The following is a 17,699-nucleotide window of genomic DNA, read 5'->3' on the forward strand; positions in this document are numbered from 1 at the left end:
TGGGAAGAGAGGGGCTAGGAGGGGAGGGGGATGAGGGGGTGGGAAGAGAGAGAGAGAGAGAGAGTGTGTGTGTGTGTGTGTAGATGGAAGACAGATTACTTTTCTATTTGGTATATTTTCATTTGTCATGTACTCTAAGAAATTCATTGAACAGATGATTGTACCTAAAAGCAACTGCTAGAAGTATAGTGGTAAGCAAGACATACAAGATCCCTGTTTTTACAGAGCCTTAGAGTTGGAAAACAAACAAGTCAATAGAAGAGTGAACAAGATACATCAGAAAGTATTAGGAAAATAGAATTATATAACAGAGCAGTTTTCTGGATGGGACCTCAAGGAAGACCTCTGAGAAAGTAATATTTGAGCTGAAACCTGAATGATGGACATTTTGTATATTTCAAAAGTTCCATATCTGTCAAATTCTTTGCTGCTAGAATGTTTGCTTATTCATGCTTTGGGCATATCACGAAGGCTCACTGAAGTAAGATCTGTAGGAAAAAAAAAAAAACCCTTGGTATTTTTAGGCATATTTCATCCAGAGCTCAAGTCTATTGATATTAAATTTGTCTGATTTCAGGGTATGAAAAAAATTTACTGAGTATTATTCCTAGGCAAACTGTTAACAGTGTCCATAATGCTCTTGAGTCTTGCCTATCTTCTTCAATTTTCAGTAACCTGCTACCCAGTATGTTCATATTTAACACACACAAGATATACATTGTTATTTGGATTAGGCAGCTTTAGAAGAGCTAAGGAGATAAATACTACTTCGTGTGACTTTAGTAGCAGAATTATATGAAATAATATATTATCTTTTCCAATGACCTGTATTTAGTTGTGCAAGTAGATTTATTTACCTAAATACATACAGATTTCACTACCTATTTTATTTTTCCCAAAAGTATAATCTCAGGACTGGGGAGAAAAGAGGATTATTGCTGAATTTATCTTCTTGCTAAAGGAAAGGGACTACCTCAAATTTTTCATCAGATCTAATGATGCTGATAATAAAGATTGTCCAAGAGAAATTCCTTGTATAGTTCGTTGAGTGAGCATTTAATAACTAAAATTAAGTTCAGCATCATTGGTATTCTTCAGATCTGGAAATATTAGTAAAATATGACTGAAACTTGTTTTGCCATGAGTTTGGTTTATTAATGGATTTAGTATTGCTGCCTAGAATTTTACTGTTCTTAAAACTGTCTATATTGCATTATTTCTTTTGCCAAAAGAACAACCAGTTTGTGCTAATACTTCTTGTATTGTTATTTTTCTAGCAATGAAAATTTGTTCAAGGACATTAATACACTTTCTCATACATGTTGTCCCCATTATATAGTGCAGTTGAATCCCGCAGCTTACTTTGCAGTAACAAAATACTCATTGTCTTTATGAAATTCAGTTCTAAAATGTCAACTGTTGAATATCACTTTCCACTAATTTCATTGTCATTTTTAGATTGTGGAGAGGTGATGATGAAATCCTGAAAGTTGTTTGTAAGGGAATGATTCAGCTTTTACTTGAGTTCTACATAAGGCTGTCTTTTTTTGTTTTTATACTGTTTAGTAGGATGGAAAACAAGGGACAGAAAAACATGGTTATAGTTGTATTTTAATACTTAGACTTTAAAATATTAAAGCTTTCTCATGCTGGTTAGGCTTATATAATAAGCAACTTTATTCAAGGTAACTCTGTTTAGAATAATTAGCCTCAGATATTATTTCTGGCTTATAAAGTAATTTTTATAAATCTGCTTGCCCAATTGAATTTCTCCTCCCTTTGCATTTGAATCTTTGGCTCTTTGAACCTTCCCCCTACTCCTTGTGTTTTCTCCCCCTGCCTTTTTTTCTCATTGGCAATAGATCTTTAGTTTCCTACAATTTTTATTATTCCCATTTTCCACTGGTAGATAAGTTCAAAAAAATCTATGCAGTTTCAAAAACATAAGTTTCCTCTTACTAATTTAAGCAACTTTTCTAGAAGCCACTGAAAAGAGAAGAAAAAGATGGGACTCAGAGAATACATGCTAACACATGCTATCTAGAACCTACCCAGTGAAAATATAGGTGCTTGCTTGAGAACCAGTGAGAATCAGGTCCAACTTTTATTACCCCCAATTGATGTGATCTCTGGCAAAAGTGGTGCCTGAGATTTTTCAATGACACTTATAGAGTTTAGGAAGAGAATTACAAGTTGTTTTTTTTTCCCCCCACCTATTTGAAACAATGAGGCTGACTATTCTCATTTGCTTCAGGTGAGGTTAAGTCACAATGTGTTACATAGGTGAGAGTTATGTAATGCAGGGATAGTTGTCATAGAAAGGTAGCATCTCTTATAATTGCCAGCCAGAACTTCTGGTCCTGCTAGTGTGGGAAACAGTTGTTGCCCAGTTGAAAGAAAGCACAGCTTCTTCAGATTGAAATGGTCGGGGGATATGTGAGAGGCACTAAGTTTTTCTTCCTAGTTGTACAACATGCAGTGTTAACAATGGGATGAGGTACAGAGAGTTCATTAGGGAGGGTAACCAGCATTGAGGCCTTCAAGCATTTAAAAATAGATTCAAAAATCCTAATTTTAGCCTACAGATTGATGACCTCAAGGAGATATACATTCATTTATTGGTTTGGATCCATTTCTTTTTAATTAGATAGCAAATTCTTACCTTGTTAAATATGAAATCAATAGTGGCATAGGAACTGAAATGACTGGTCCTCTAACATCATAGTTAATTAGGTTTCTAATCTTGATGATTTTCAGAACTGACAAACGATAACCAGAAAAAGAATGGAAAGTATATTTCATAGAATGAAACATCTCTTAGGAAAAAATATAAAAAATATTTTTACAAGCCAGGCGCATGGCGCATGCCTATAATCCCAATTGCTCAAGAGGCTGAGACGAGAGGATTGCGAGTACAAAGCCAGCCTCAGCAACCCAGTGAGACCCTGTCTCTAAATAAAATAGAAAATAGGGCTGGGGATGTGGCTCAGTGGTTGAGTGCCCCTGAGTTCAATTCCTGGTACCCCCTCCACCCCCACAAAAAAAAATTATTTATTTATTTATACATTCTCTCCATGTCTTAGTTTGGAGAGAGAAACATCTTTGTAGATTTGTTTCAGTATTAAAATGGTCCTCTCAGAAACGTTCATTTCCACCTTTTGAATGAAGTATGTATTCTTCAGGTGGCATGACCTTCCACCTTCTGACCCCCTAGGATGTAATTCCCCTTTAGTTTATTGCTACTTACTACCCAAAAGCTCAACTACAGGCAAATTTAATTTCTAATCAACATTTAACCAATATTTGAGTGGCGAATGACTTTTGGTGCTTTCAAGGAATTCACCTTCTGTATACTCAGGCAATGTGCTAATTAGTTTGTATTGCATTATCTTTAATCTTTAACTATAGTCCTGGTGGGCAGGCACCACTATCCCATTTTGTAGATGATGAAATGAATTTACTAAGACTGTTTGGGTGCAGAATCAGCATTTCAGTACATAAATGAATTAGGAATTTAAGATAGTAGTAATTAAGTAATTAAGAACAGTCCTATGTGTACTATAAGGATTAACAATGGAAAGAGAACTTTCCCTAAACATGTCTTCCCTTTTTACTAGTGTTTTTGTTTTTGTTTACAAATCCTTTTTTTTTTCCCCTATGGCAGTGGAGATTTAACACAGAGTCGCATTAATCCCGAGTTACATGCTCAGATCTTTTTGTTGTTCTGATTAGTTATACATAATAGCAAAATGCCTTTTTTCATTTTTTTAAATTAATTTTTAAATTTGTTTTGATTAGTTATGACACATTGTACACAAATGGAGCACAACTTATTTCTCTGGCTGTACATGATGCAGAGTCACAATGGTCATGCAATCATACATGTACATAGTAGAATGAGATGGACATTATTATCCTATCTTTCCCACCATCACAGCACCCCCTCCTCTTATCTCACTCCCCTCTGCCCAATCCAAAGTTCCTCCATTTTTCCCTAGCCCCCCATTATGGATCAGCATCCTCATATCAGAGAAAACATTTGGCCTTTGGTTTTTTTGGAATTGGCTTATTTCTCTTAGCATGATAATCTCCAGCTCCATCCATTTACCTGCAAATACCATACCATAATTTCATTCTTTAAAGCTAAGTAATATTTCATTGTGTATTATGCACCACATTTTCTTTATCCATTCATCTGTTGAAGGGCATCTAGGTTCATTCCATAGTTTAGCTATTGTGAATTGAGCTGCTATAAACATTGATGTGGCTGCATCACTGTAGTATGCTGATTTTAAGTCCTTTGGATATAAACTGAGGAGTCGGATAGCTGGGTCAAATGGTAGTTCCGTTCCAAGTTTTTTAAGGAATATCCATAATGGTTTCCATAGTAGTTTCACCAATTTGAGGTTCCCATCAGCAATGTATGAATGTACCTTTTCCCCCACATCCTCGCCATCATTTATTGCTACTTATAGTCTTGATAATTGCCATTCTGACTGGAGTGAGATTGCCAGTATTTTTTGTTTTGTTTTTAATATTTATTTTTTAGTTGTAGTTGGACACAATACCTTTATTTTATTTATTTTTATGTGGTGCTGAGGATCAAACCCAGGGCCTCACATGCACTAGGCGAGCACTGTACCACTGAGCCACAACCCCAGCCTGATGCCAGTGTTTATTTTTTAAATTTATTTATTTATTTTTTATTTGTTTTAAATAGTTATACATGAAAGTACAATAATCTTGACATATCATACTTTTGAATCAGATGGGAGATAATTTCTCATTTGCCAGTGTTTTTTAAACCCCAATTAATTTCTTCTACCCAATGACTTCATGTCCTGCTACCCTGTCAGGATCTTACTTAGTAAAAATGACCTCTTCAATGAAGCAGTCCTAGCTCTCCATAGTCAGAAGTGTTTTCTTCCTTCTCTATTATGCTCTGTAGCACTGTTCAAATATTCCAGTGGTGTATGAACAGATTACTAGCTTTTTATCCTCTTTGATTTCATGGGCATATGTATACATTTGTGCTTATGTCCATCATGTTTTTGATATATATAAGAGATGGATAAATTAGTGCTTACATATTGAAGGTACATGTTTTAAAAAGTTTTTTTTACTAACAATGTATGCAAAAATTTTCAAACAAAGTTCTGTGGAGTTTTAGTTTGTATCTTAATCACTCGTTGCAAATTGTCTTAGAGTGTACTGTGTATTACACAGATTTTAGCCTCTCCTGGAGTGGTTTCTTTTACCCATATATTTGCATATCCTGAAGTGCCTTTTAATAGATGAATTCTAAAATAATGTTCTTTCTATAGAACCCCAGAATGCAAAAGAAAAAATCCTTTTGTAGGAATATGATTGCAAATAATTGAACAGAAATAACCCACAAGTTGAATGAGAAATAAAGTTTTCATTGGTACATTAGGTATTGAACCTTCTGAATTCCTAATTTGATAATAGTTGAACATCTTGAATATGTACTGCAAGACAGGTTTCTTTTAGGTGGCAGTAGCTTTCTCTACTGAATGCCTAAGTTAGAGGTGATAATGAAGAATCTCAAATGTTACTAAAATCAGAACTGATTATTTTGTTAACCTGAAGCATATAAGAAAGGGGAGGTAAAAGAAACAGATGTTATACAGAAAGAGAGTAGGAGTCAACAGAATCTTATTGAAAAGGGCCACCAAGTTGTCAGAATCAAGAGGTGAAGGTTAAAAAACCATATCCACTTTTTAAATATTCAAAATGTATTCCCCCTTTGTGATAATTTTCTTCAAAACATACAGAAAAGCAAAAGTCAGAAAATTTATCCAAAATTAAGCTTCTTATGTCTATTTATTCCTGATTTTTTGATAGACCAATGTTAACTCAATTGAGAAGATCCATTACAAGTTTAGACATTCTTTCACTAAAGTACAAAGATTAAAAATATTCCAAGCCCCAATCCCCAAAACTAATCCCGGATATCTAACTATACATAATTACAAATATAATAGTAAGCTAAATATGTAGTAAATGCTAATTTTAATATTATAAATATTCTTTTAAATATAGTTGTTCTTGAGCTTGGCCAGAATCTGCAGATTGACCCAGATTGGGAAAAAATGTCATCTAAGCAACAATAAAGTCACCATTCTCTTCGAATGGAAGACAGAGGGAGGAAGAAAGACTGGATTTAAGCTTCTCTATAGCAAAATCTACCAAATTCTCAGAGGGATACAAAAACAAAAGCCAACTGGATTTTAAATATAAAGGCAAGTGAGAAAAGTCAGGTAACTTGACGTTGGTGGATACTTCTTGAAAAATCTAGAGACAATTGGGAAGAGGAATGGTAGTGATTATTTGATTATAATAAATAAGATAAAAATAAATAAAAGTATTATGTCTATCTACAACTAAATGTAAGCATACATATATAACATATATATATATAACACCATATATACAATTACCCAGAGTGATTACCTCTGGTGTGTAGTACTAGAATGGGGAGGAGATTTGCTCTTCATTGTATTGTATTTTGAACTTTTAAAAATCATGTTTATGTGTTTTCATAAGTAAGGAGTTAAAGCAGCGGGTTGGGAGAAGTTACTGACCCTAGCTCATTAGGATTTTTAGTACCAGGGTAAAGAATGACCACAGATACACTTAAGCAGCATTTCAGTTAAGCAGGTGTGTACACATGAACAGGAAGGATCTCAAAGCCGACATGGGAATTACTTTCTTCAATAGAGTGTATAAAGACTACTGAATTGGTTGGTAATAATAGATGAGGAGAATGTTCTCCATGAAGAGCACATTTCACCATGAGAAATAGTTGACCCATACCAAACCGCCAGCAGCCCCATCTTGACCCATTTTAGCATCCTTCCTTCCACTACTTCAAGGACAAAGTCTACTCAGTAGTTATTCTCCAAGCCTTAGCATCTACTTTATTTTCATATCTTCCTTGAATCACACCTCTTCAGGCTTGTCGTCTTTTATCTTTCATGGAGATAGAGGATAATGAGTGAGCTCTTTGCCACATAATCTGCCAGTTTCTAGAGCTTAAGGATGTTTAAACCCCTTGTTTTAAAGATAACAGAAGCAAGTCCAGAAATGAATTTGCCAAGATAACACAATTAATGCCAGATCTCACAACATAACTCAATTCTCCTGACTCCCAGGTCAGTGGCCTTGGCACCAAATCACAATTTTTATTTTTTCAAAAAAACCTGAGCTATATACTTTTTACTGATAAATAAAACTCAAAATGTATCTATTCTCTGCATTTTCCTATCATTTGCAAATAGGTGTGGTAATGGTGTCTCAGCACTATATCAGGCTATCTACTTAGATTTTCTCTACTCATTTTGAAAGTACTACAATATAAATATTAGTTGAATCAATTTGTTAATAGAAAATGGAAGTTCAAGGAGGTTGTAGCAGTTTGAACTCCAAATGTAGCATAGACCCAGAACTCAAAACGTGAACTTATCTGAAAATAGGAACTTTTTCACCAACATAATTGGGTAAGGACCTCATGATGAAATCATCTTGAATTTAGGTGTGAATCCAATGTTAGTTGTCTTTATAAGGGAAAGGAGAAAGGGATTTAACACACAGAAGGACTCAGAAAAGACCATAGGAAGATGATGATTGAGGTTAAGCTAGCACAAGTCAAGGAGTGCCAAGAGCCACCAAAAGCTGAAGAATTCTTCCTTCTAACCTTTGGACAGTATGGCCCTACCAACACCTGATTTCACTTTATGGATTTCAGAACTATAAGAGAATAAGTTTTTTATATTTTATATATATATTATATATTTATATTTTAATTTTATGCTTTTATTTTATTTATTTATTTTTATGTGGTGCTGAGGATAGAACCCAGGGCCTTGCACATGCTAGGTGAGTGCTCTACCACTGAGCCACAACCCAGCCCAAGTTTCTCTTATGTTAAGCCACAAAGTTTGTGGGGTTTTTTAAATTTTTATTTTTTATAGCAGCCCAAAGAAATAGTATAATGCTTATTATGACAGAGCTGGAAAAGGACCATGAGGAAATTCAACTTTTGAGGGTTCTGACACCAGAGCTCTTGGGAACTATAAAGAACATGGAGTGGATTCTGTTCAGTCTGGAAATCCCATTTCACTGTGCTAGTCTGTGTCTGTTCTTTCAATTGTAGATTAAATGCCATTTCCTTTCCAGAAGCATCTTCTGAGTTACGTTCTCCCTCTCTAGACTTTTCTTTTCAGCACTTAGCACTTTTTTTGTTGTTGTTTAACGCAGTTGCTTTATAAATTGTCTAGGGTGGCTGTGATGCATTATGAGACAGGGATCATGTGGATTTGGTTTCCTATTTTGCCTGGGTCAAAATAGGAATTTTATATTTTAGAACAGAGAAATGGTGAGCACTCTGTCACTACAAAGAGAAGTTCTCAGGCTAACACATATCCCCCACCATACTTAAGGAAACCTCAAAACAAAACACTATTCTTGTGGATGCAGAGTGACCCATCAACAGGGTTTTTGTTTAAGAAAATGTTGGTTTGAGCTTTTACATATGCCATCAAGCAAAAAGCCTGGCATTTATCTTAGGAGAATATAGGCCCAAAAAGGACAGAACAAAATCTTCTTTGTGAGTAGAAGATTTTGTTCCTTTGGTGTTAGAAAAGTTGGGCTTCCATTTCTCTACAGTGACCATTCCAACTCCAAGGCACTTTTTCTTTCTACATTGGCAAAACACATGCAGAGTGTTTGGTTAAATTGGTATTGAACACTGGTTAGGAGAGAACAGTATGTACAGATAGTCTTTAATTTTCAAGTCACAAATTTCATATCCAATTAGAAGAAATTTCTAAAATCCAAAATAGCAACAGCTCTTATTTCCTCCAGTCATTAATTCAATGATGGATTCATTAATTTACCCATTCAACACGAACTTTTAATGGACACATCTGGTCTGCCAAACATAGAAGAAAAAAAGAGAACTGAGTCTGTGGCAAAGCTTTTGTGAGGGCCCTTACATTCTGTTTAGGGTTGACATGTGAGTGAACAAACAGCCTCACTACAAAGTGATAGAGGCATTTACAAAGAGCTATATATAGCAGGACTGTGCGTGAAGGGAGGGTTGAGGGATCTGGAAAGTTCCAAAGAGATGGTGGCATTTGAACTAGATATTAAAGAATGAATTGCAATTTCAATTTCATGAGAAAGTGAAGATATATTTGCAACAGGCAAAATGCATTCTTCTGATACAGAATAATTTCTTTCCCAAGTGAAATCAATGTGTCATTTTTCCCTTAGGCCTGAAATAATTTTCTTTCATTGGCATATTTTTTGGTTGATTTCTCAGTAACTCTAGAATTCCTGAAGTTGCCTTCCTTACATTTTAAACAACTACATTCAAGTAGGGTGTTATTACATTGTTTAGGAATAATATTGTCCTATTAATTTTTTTTTAGTTTTCACTTAATATGAAGGCATTATATTCATTACTAAAGTAGATGAATGGTATAAAATGAAAAGCAATATTCCCCCATTCTCTCTGCCAAACAGTCCTTTTCATCCAAACTTAAACAGGTATATCCTCTGGGGGAAAAAAGTATTTATATTTTTTAATTTTCAAACTATACACATCATTGTTTTGAGTCTAAATCTGTTCAATAACTTGGACTTTATTCTTTTTAGATCTCTGTATGGGTATGGCATGATTTATTTAACCATTTGTTTATGGACAATTGAGCCCGATTAGAGACTCCTATTGCATCCATTATTACACTGAACATCCTTGAAACGGTTATGTGGGTAGAGCCATAGGATATTTTTCTGGCAGGGGAATTGCTACTGGGTCAAAGAATTTAAATATTTATAGGTATTGCCAAATTGTCTTCTAATTGACAGACTATGTTTCCCACCATTTTAAAACCAAAATTATCAAGCTTTTTAATGTTTATTATATCACTGTATTAACATCTGATGTTTATATGATTCAAACTCAAAGTTTGTGTAATTTTTTATTTTTACAAACTCTGTAAATACTGGCCCATTTCATTTTCATACACACACACACACACACACACACATATGTATATAGAGAGAATTATTGAAAATGTTTCCTAACTTTTAAAAATTTATTCAAATATATTAGTCTTTCCTTAGAGATATTGAATATTGTATTTCTCCCAAGTTTATAAACAAATTATTGTTTTCCTCCATTATTCTTATGAGTTTCATTTTTTTTAATATTACAATTTTGATTCCCTCCAGAATTTCTTATATGAATTAACACAGGAAAATAATTTTGAAGTGGTTACCCAATTGTCCCAAAAGACTTTAATAATTCATTTTCAACACTGATTGTAAGTCACCCGTATCATATATGAAACATCAATTTATATGTGAACTCTGTTCTGGTCTGCTCATCTGCCTATTTTTTGTGTACTCCATTGCTTTAATGATTTTAGGTGAGGTACTTACTGAAACATGACTCTGCTACATACCATGGCATTATCCCTTGAACCCCTTCCAGCATTGCTGCTATAAATAGCCATCTTTAAAATGTTGCCTGGTTATTCCTGAGAGGTTCCTTAGGTACAGTATCATATCTTCCCAATCTGGAGTCCCTCCAACCCAACTCCTCCAGGGCATTCACTGTCATGACATAGCTGCTCCAGTGGGCCCTGCCATCTTCTAGTGGCGACTTCCCTCCTACCATCATGTGTAGCCTTGGGGAAAAGTCTTGTCTTACTCTTATTACACAGCAGAGATCAGACTTCCCTGACTGTTCCAGAGTAACGGAAGGAAGAATTCAGAGAAATCATTTATGAGAGCCACCAAGCTCCAGCAGGATCCTCACTCCACACCATGTTGGTCCCCCGCCTTCTTTGCCACCTGTACCCAAGGCACCAGAGGTAGCTTGACCACCCCTACTTCAAGCATTCCAGGTACTACTCCATCTTTAGAATCTAAGCCCAATGGATATCTGTACTAAGAGAAATGAGGATTTCCACTCACCCTAATCTAATACTCTCAATAATACCCCTATTCCTCCTGGAGAACTGGCTTGTTCCCCAGCTGATGGTAAAAACATTTGCTCTCTTCTGAGAAGTACGGTCTGGAGTTTGGAAGTTTGGTCCCCATAAGAAAAATCTCCCAATGATCTGATATTAAAATATCTGAAATTAAGATCTGATATTAAGAAGCTTTCACAAAGCCTGCCTTGTTTATACATGTGATGGCAAAAACAGCCAACCCCAGGTCAGGCTGTGCCAAGCTAGATTCTGTTCCTGCTTCGCCTCACTGCATTAAGGGTTTCAAACATATCCTAGGCCCCAGCCCTGCCATGGTCAGCCGATTACACTAATCAGCCTTGAAACATAGCAGAATGGTACTTTGATACTTCCTTCATACCACATTCCTATTTTAAATCAGCTGTTTTTACATTAGATTTCAATCTCTTTAAAATATCAATTTTGGAAGTGGAAGGGGCAAAGAGTTGGGAAGATGATAAGTGATTTCTGTATTTTCTAAAGGAGCCTATCAGCATGTGACCAGCTATTTCTAAAGTAAACTATTTTATCTATCTGAAAGTCACAATCTTTACCAGGTTATCCTTTTTATTCCATGTCTTATTGTATTTAGATCTGCTCAGGCTACTTGGACAAATCCTCCAACAAATTTGCCAAATGGAAAACTAGCATCGAAGTGTGGAGTGAGAACAAGTAACATAGAAAGGAGCAGAGAAATGTCACCCGAATTAAGTTTCCAAACACATCAGGATCCAGTAGTCTTCTCTGTACTTGAACAATACAGACTTAGAAGGTGAGTAGGGATAAAAATCTGCTGCATCTCATAAATCTTAAGGAAGGATTATTTGGTAAGCAGTAGAAATTTGTTTTTTGTTGTTTTTTTTTTTGCCTCTTACTAATTTTGTAGTCTTTACAAATCCTAAGTTTGCTCTTTGATTACACCATGTCATTGCCTAGAAACTCAAAGGGAAGTGAATGAAGGAAAGAGGATCTGTGAAAACGTGAGCCTGTGACTTTACCCTGCAGCCCACTTGTTAACTTTGTTTAAAAATAATCACCCTGAAGCTAAGAAAGTAGGGATTTCCTTTGAACTGACAGTGTTTTTTGTTTTTTGTTTTTCCCCAACTACCATCCTGTATTATATGGCAGGATGGTAGTTGTTTTCTCTCTGAAGAGTTAAAAGCTAGTTTCACCCTATGGCACGGTGTGTTAAAATCAGATATTGTCAGAGTCACTTCCTCTTTCACTTCTGCAACAAGTAATTCTATCCAAGATGCAACCCAACCTATCCTAAACACACAAGTCAGCAAACAGTTGATTTATTTTGCTAGCTTTAATATGTCAAAAACCCCAGGAGGCTGGGGTATGGTAATATAGACATCAAATCCCCCAATTCCTTAAGAACCACTTAGTCAATGACCTCTTTTGCATGGGAAAGAACATCAGAAACAATGTGACAGGTAAGGATCAGGCTTCTAGAGCCAGGGATGATTGTTACTAACTCTTGACTTTTTCTGACAACATTTCAGAACTCTTTTAGGAATACTAGCTTCCCTAAGGGCATCACTATTCATTTAGGTTTGGAGAAGGGGTATGTACCTGAAGGGAACATAGCTCAGTGACTTGATTTTCCACCTCACTACAAGGTACATAGCATCATTTATTTATTTAGTCTTTGGTTACCTTGACTCAAGGCTAAAATACTAAAGAGTAACTTTTCAGTTATATATTGTGGTCCCTACAACTTCCTTCCCACTGGATAAAATGTAGCTGTGGGTCCATTTGAGCTTGCTCTAAACATGTGAGGAATTGTATTTAATAGGGATTGCATTAAATCTGTATAGAACTTTTGGTAGTATGTCCATTTTGACACTATTAATTCTGCCATTCCAAGAACATGAGAGATCTTTCCGTCTTCTAAGGTCTTCTTCAATGTCTTTCTTTAGTTTTCTGTAGTTTTCACTGTAGAAGTCTTTTACCTCTTTTGTTAGATTGATTCCCAAATTTCCCCCAACCCCAGATACTATGTTTGTGAGAACAAACACAATATCTTTCTGCAACAAGAAGAGGATCTCTGATATGAAGGAAGGACTAGCCAGTCTGAGGGTGGTGGTGAGGAGCTAAGTGAAGCACAGGCAGTAAACTATGCTTGAGAGGAGAAGCAACTTTCTTCCAAGTGTTCCTGAAGTCAAGCCTTTACCTAAGGTGTATTTATTTCAAGTGTTTCTCATTAACCAGTTTCCCCCTCATACACAGTTTCCCCCTACTCTTCAAATCCAGTTCTTATATTCATATCAGTTACTGTTTTTTGCCCCTAGTTACTTTGTTGGTCTTTGGTTGCAAAGAGAAAAAGATACAGTCTCACCACCAGGAGCTCACTGTTTAGAGAGGACTCCTCCAACTCAAGCATTAGGAGGCATGACATGCATCAAACATGTCAAACCAAAATGAGCACTTAGGAACAAGTGCTTACAAGTGAAGAGCAACTCAAGGATGACAAATGCCTATTTACTTAAAGCCCTGCCAGGTGATCTCTCCAGAGCAAATGAAATTGCCTTTTGGAAGCCAAGATTTTCATGAGATTAGAGTTTCAGGGAGGTCACCCAGTGATTTCTATAACAAAAAGTTTTGTTGGTAGCTTCTATCCACTATTAACCTTATCTATTGAGTTTGGTTCTTCATTTATCTAATTTTTAATTCTAGAATTTTCATTTTATTTTTTCGTTGGTGCATTATAGTTGTACATAATAATGTGATCTGTATTACATATTTATACATGCACAAAATATAATGTGCCAATATCATTCCTTGGTATTTCACCTTTTCCTCCCCTCCTCTTATCCCTTGGTCCCTTTCCTCTACTCATTTTTAAAAAGTAATTCCTAGGTTTCCGGCAATATTCTCAATCTTCATTTCCTTCAACATATTAAGCATAATCATTGTAGTATCCATGTTGATAACTCCATTATTTGGATTGCCTTTCATTCTAGATATACTGTTGTTATTCATTTATGTTTTCTTGTTTTATTATTTTGGATTGAATGCCATCTTTGGAAGGTACATCATACTTCTCAGTAGCCTTATGAGTAGGAAGAATGAATCCATTTCTCACCTTATGGAAACCATGACATCTGTTCTACCCAAGTCCTCCAGTGGCAATGGCATTTACAAAATTGACAAACCAAGAACCCCATTCACTTTCTGTGACTGACTTCTTAGCAAAGTTATAGGGTTCAACAAAGAATTGTTCTCAGAGAACCAAACTAAGTCCCACCTTAATTCCTGCAATGTGTAGAACGCCCACATTATATTAAATAGTAATCAACCCAATAAAATCATTTCCTTTTAGACAATCAGGGATGAGCAAACCTATGTGATCTTAGAAGGGAGGATAAATTTATACTTAATCCCTTAGCTATTCTACTTCAATGTGGCTTCAAACTTAATATCTTAATTACAAGTACTGAGAAAATTCTTTTGCATTTTTTCAGCACTGTTGAGTCTTAGAAGCAAGCTAACTAAACATGCCTTACAGATCTAAATTCATTAAAAGCTATATTTGAGAGAAACCTTCGAGTCTTTATTTAAATAGAAAATCCTAAGGTATCTTCTAGACAGATATCATTCCAGTTTCTAAAGTCTTAAAATATGGACTAGGTTATAGATGTACAGATGTACATAAATATATCTGAACATAAACATATTTACAGAAAGACAGACAGACCCCAGCTTTGAGCTTTTCTTGCTTAGAGCTCAAGCCTTAAGTTTATAGATCTAAGAATTCCCTGGAACAATTAATGTACTGGGACATCCTCATATTATCAATAGGATTGTGGCATACAGCATGTAGAACATTAGCACATATATTGTCAATATGCTAATTTTTATTTTGAATATTAAAGTCATGTGTCTGATATGATTTCAGGTTTGATAACAAAGTAAACTGTAATAGTCCTATTTACCAACTCATTCAACACACTGGTCTTGATCTTAGATTTGGGAAATGAATTCAGAACAATAAATAAAATTGTTAGTTGGAACTTTATGAGCATTGTATTTAATGATTTCCAGGAGGCAACCTTCATGAAGAATAAAAACACAGAATTGGGAAAAGGTTAAATTACATATTTAGTTGAAAATTGGATGACAGAGGACAAGAATTACTTTGCATTCCACTTTATATATTCCTTAGAGGTTTGCAGAGAATAGGTCATCCATAAATATTTTTCAACTCAAAGGATCTCAGACCATTACTTAAAATGTATATTGTAACATACCCATGTGCTTTAGATCCAATCCAAGGGGTCTGAGCTGAATTTACCTTTGAAGGCTCCTCCAGCCCTAAAGCTAATCATCCTGTTATGCCAGGAATCATCTGCTGTGCCAGTGACAGTCTAGAATCCTGGGTGGCAGATGTCTGGAGTGGAGCTGGAGAATCTGAATTTTAAAAATCATTCCAGATTATTCTACCATATATCGTATGAAACCTTGCTTTAAAACCACTGAATTATTTACATACTCTGCTTCCAGTGTTTGTTTAAAATGTAGCCATTCATATAGTATTTATGACTTAAAAGAATAATTTTTCACCCCTGATAATTCCCTCTTTCTCTATATTTCACATTTTAAAGAATCTTAAAGCCAATTTTTTAACCAAAATGTACCACTGGAAACCAGAACCTTCCCCTCACCTACAGCTGACTTTAATTTCTGACATTTAAGAGCACTTTATGTCCTGCTTAATGTTGGGCTAAAAAGCACTTTTTTTAAAAAACTATCCGAATTTCTATGAAAACCAAGGTTATCAGACCAGGACGTATCTATAGAATTGTATTTTAAGATATGAAATAGATATGTAAACAAGTCTCAAGGAGTATGATGATTTCCTTGAATTATTTTTTAAAAGGTGGTGGAACATTATTAAATATTACCAATTTGAACTTTGAAATAGTGCCATTATTTTCTAAATGCCATAGCTTAGGTATCTATATATGATTGACAATTTACCCCTCATCTCAGCTGTGCCAAATCATGATATATCTAGCACATTATAGTATTTATGACCTCTGAAATTTTCACCTTTCCAATATTTCCTTTTAAAACTCTTGGGAATGAAATTAAGATCTTAAAAATAATTGAAGCTCATATCGAGATTTTAAAATCCCAAACTGTACTTTTGAATCATATTTTAATCTGCTAATTCATTTGCCTTTTCTCAAATTCAACTCAAAAAACACACATGTGCATCTAAATACAGAGATGCACCTACTGTAAAGGCCTCTGGCAAACTATCTCAGATGGGACCTCAGAATCTGTTGCCAGCCAAAGGTGAGTGTGCAGGAGGTTGTGGTAAATGCCACTGGGTTAACACCCACATGGAGGTCAAGGGAGCAGGATTGGGCGGAGGCAGGTGTTGAATTGAGAAGCAAATGTAACAAAGGCCTAAGTCACTGACCTAGAGAAAGGCTAATGCTTGGATAGTCCTTCATTTTTACTTTGCTTGAAGTAAGGCTTAGTGACCTTTATAGCCAAACGTTTACCCGTCATTGGAGGAAGCCTACCCATGAAGGGGCCATGAACTTGGACAGGATAACTCTCAGAGGCCAATTTCCCTTCCAGACAAGTGCTCAGATAAGAACCCAACACTTTTAGCAGCTGAAGAATGAGAGCCTCAAACTTGAAGGGTGTCTGGATCCCATACCACGGTGTCTACTGTAGAATCACAGTTAAAAAAAAAAAAAAGTGGCCATGAAAATTGTCTTCAGACCCGTAGTTGTTTTGACTTTTCAAGATTATTCTAGACACTCCCACTACCAGTACATCTCTTTATAAAGCTTTGATTTAAAATACTTAAATTTTCCCCAGTTTGAAAATTAAAACTCAAACTAAAACAATGCTGGCCTAGGAATTTTCAAAAAATGCTCTGGACAACCTTAAGGTGTGGCTTGCTACAAAAGAGTAAATTCAGATTGTCTACATGGAGTCAGGCTTCTGGGAAAAGTAGGATTGAGTTAAGGAAAGAGGGAGTGGCTGGCTGCCTGCTCTCTGGTGTGATTGGAATGGTCATAGAAAGATTCTTCAGGATCATCTACCCCGAAATCCTTTTCATTCCTAATTCTGAAACCCTGTGGTGCCTGCTTATGTCATTCACCTGGCTCTTGGATTAAACTGTTCCTTCTTACTCATTATCATTTTGTGTCCAACTGAAATCCCTAGGCTTGAATACCTGATGCCTTCAGCCCCTCGAGGTCAGGCCAGCTCACAATCTGGAGGAACCACATTCCTCCACATCCATGGTCAGAGCACATAGGCAAAGCCGGCTTTATTCCCCATCGAGCCCTGGTGTTTGCCTAGTATGGTACATAATTATACTCACACAGAGCTGCAATAAAAGACGTGTTAGGTTCTCCACTTCTCTGGAGGATTGCTAAATACCAGCAATAACCAGATTGTAGGACAAATGAGAGCCACTGGGAGAAAAAGGTGAGGAAGTGGAGGGGCAGCTATAGTAGGCAGAATTTTTACAGTATTCCTCCAAATATGTTCTGTTCTAATCCCTAGAATCCTAGAACCCATGACTATGATGATACATCACTCTATGGTTGTGCTGTTGTAAAGTACAATTTACCTTAAGATAAAGAGATGATCCTGGAATATCCACATAGTTTAAAAATAGCT

General features: G+C 35.8%; 1 long non-coding RNA gene across 2 annotated transcripts in view; it reads left to right on the forward strand.

The window, feature by feature from the left end:
- The first annotated feature begins 10,209 nt into the window (after positions 1-10,209).
- The window catches only part of LOC107144594, a 72,122-nt gene continuing 64,632 nt past the window's right edge, over positions 10,210-17,699 (forward strand). The window contains exon 1 of one of the 2 annotated variants that reach the window (XR_007341519.1): positions 10,210-11,814. This is a non-coding gene — a long non-coding RNA (uncharacterized LOC107144594). The remainder of the gene's footprint in view (positions 11,815-17,699) is intronic. The other variant, XR_001503816.2, reaches the window with a different exon arrangement.

Source organism: Marmota marmota, unplaced genomic scaffold (genome assembly GCF_001458135.2).
Source record: "Marmota marmota marmota unplaced genomic scaffold, marMar, whole genome shotgun sequence".
Taxonomy (NCBI): domain Eukaryota; kingdom Metazoa; phylum Chordata; class Mammalia; order Rodentia; family Sciuridae; genus Marmota; species Marmota marmota.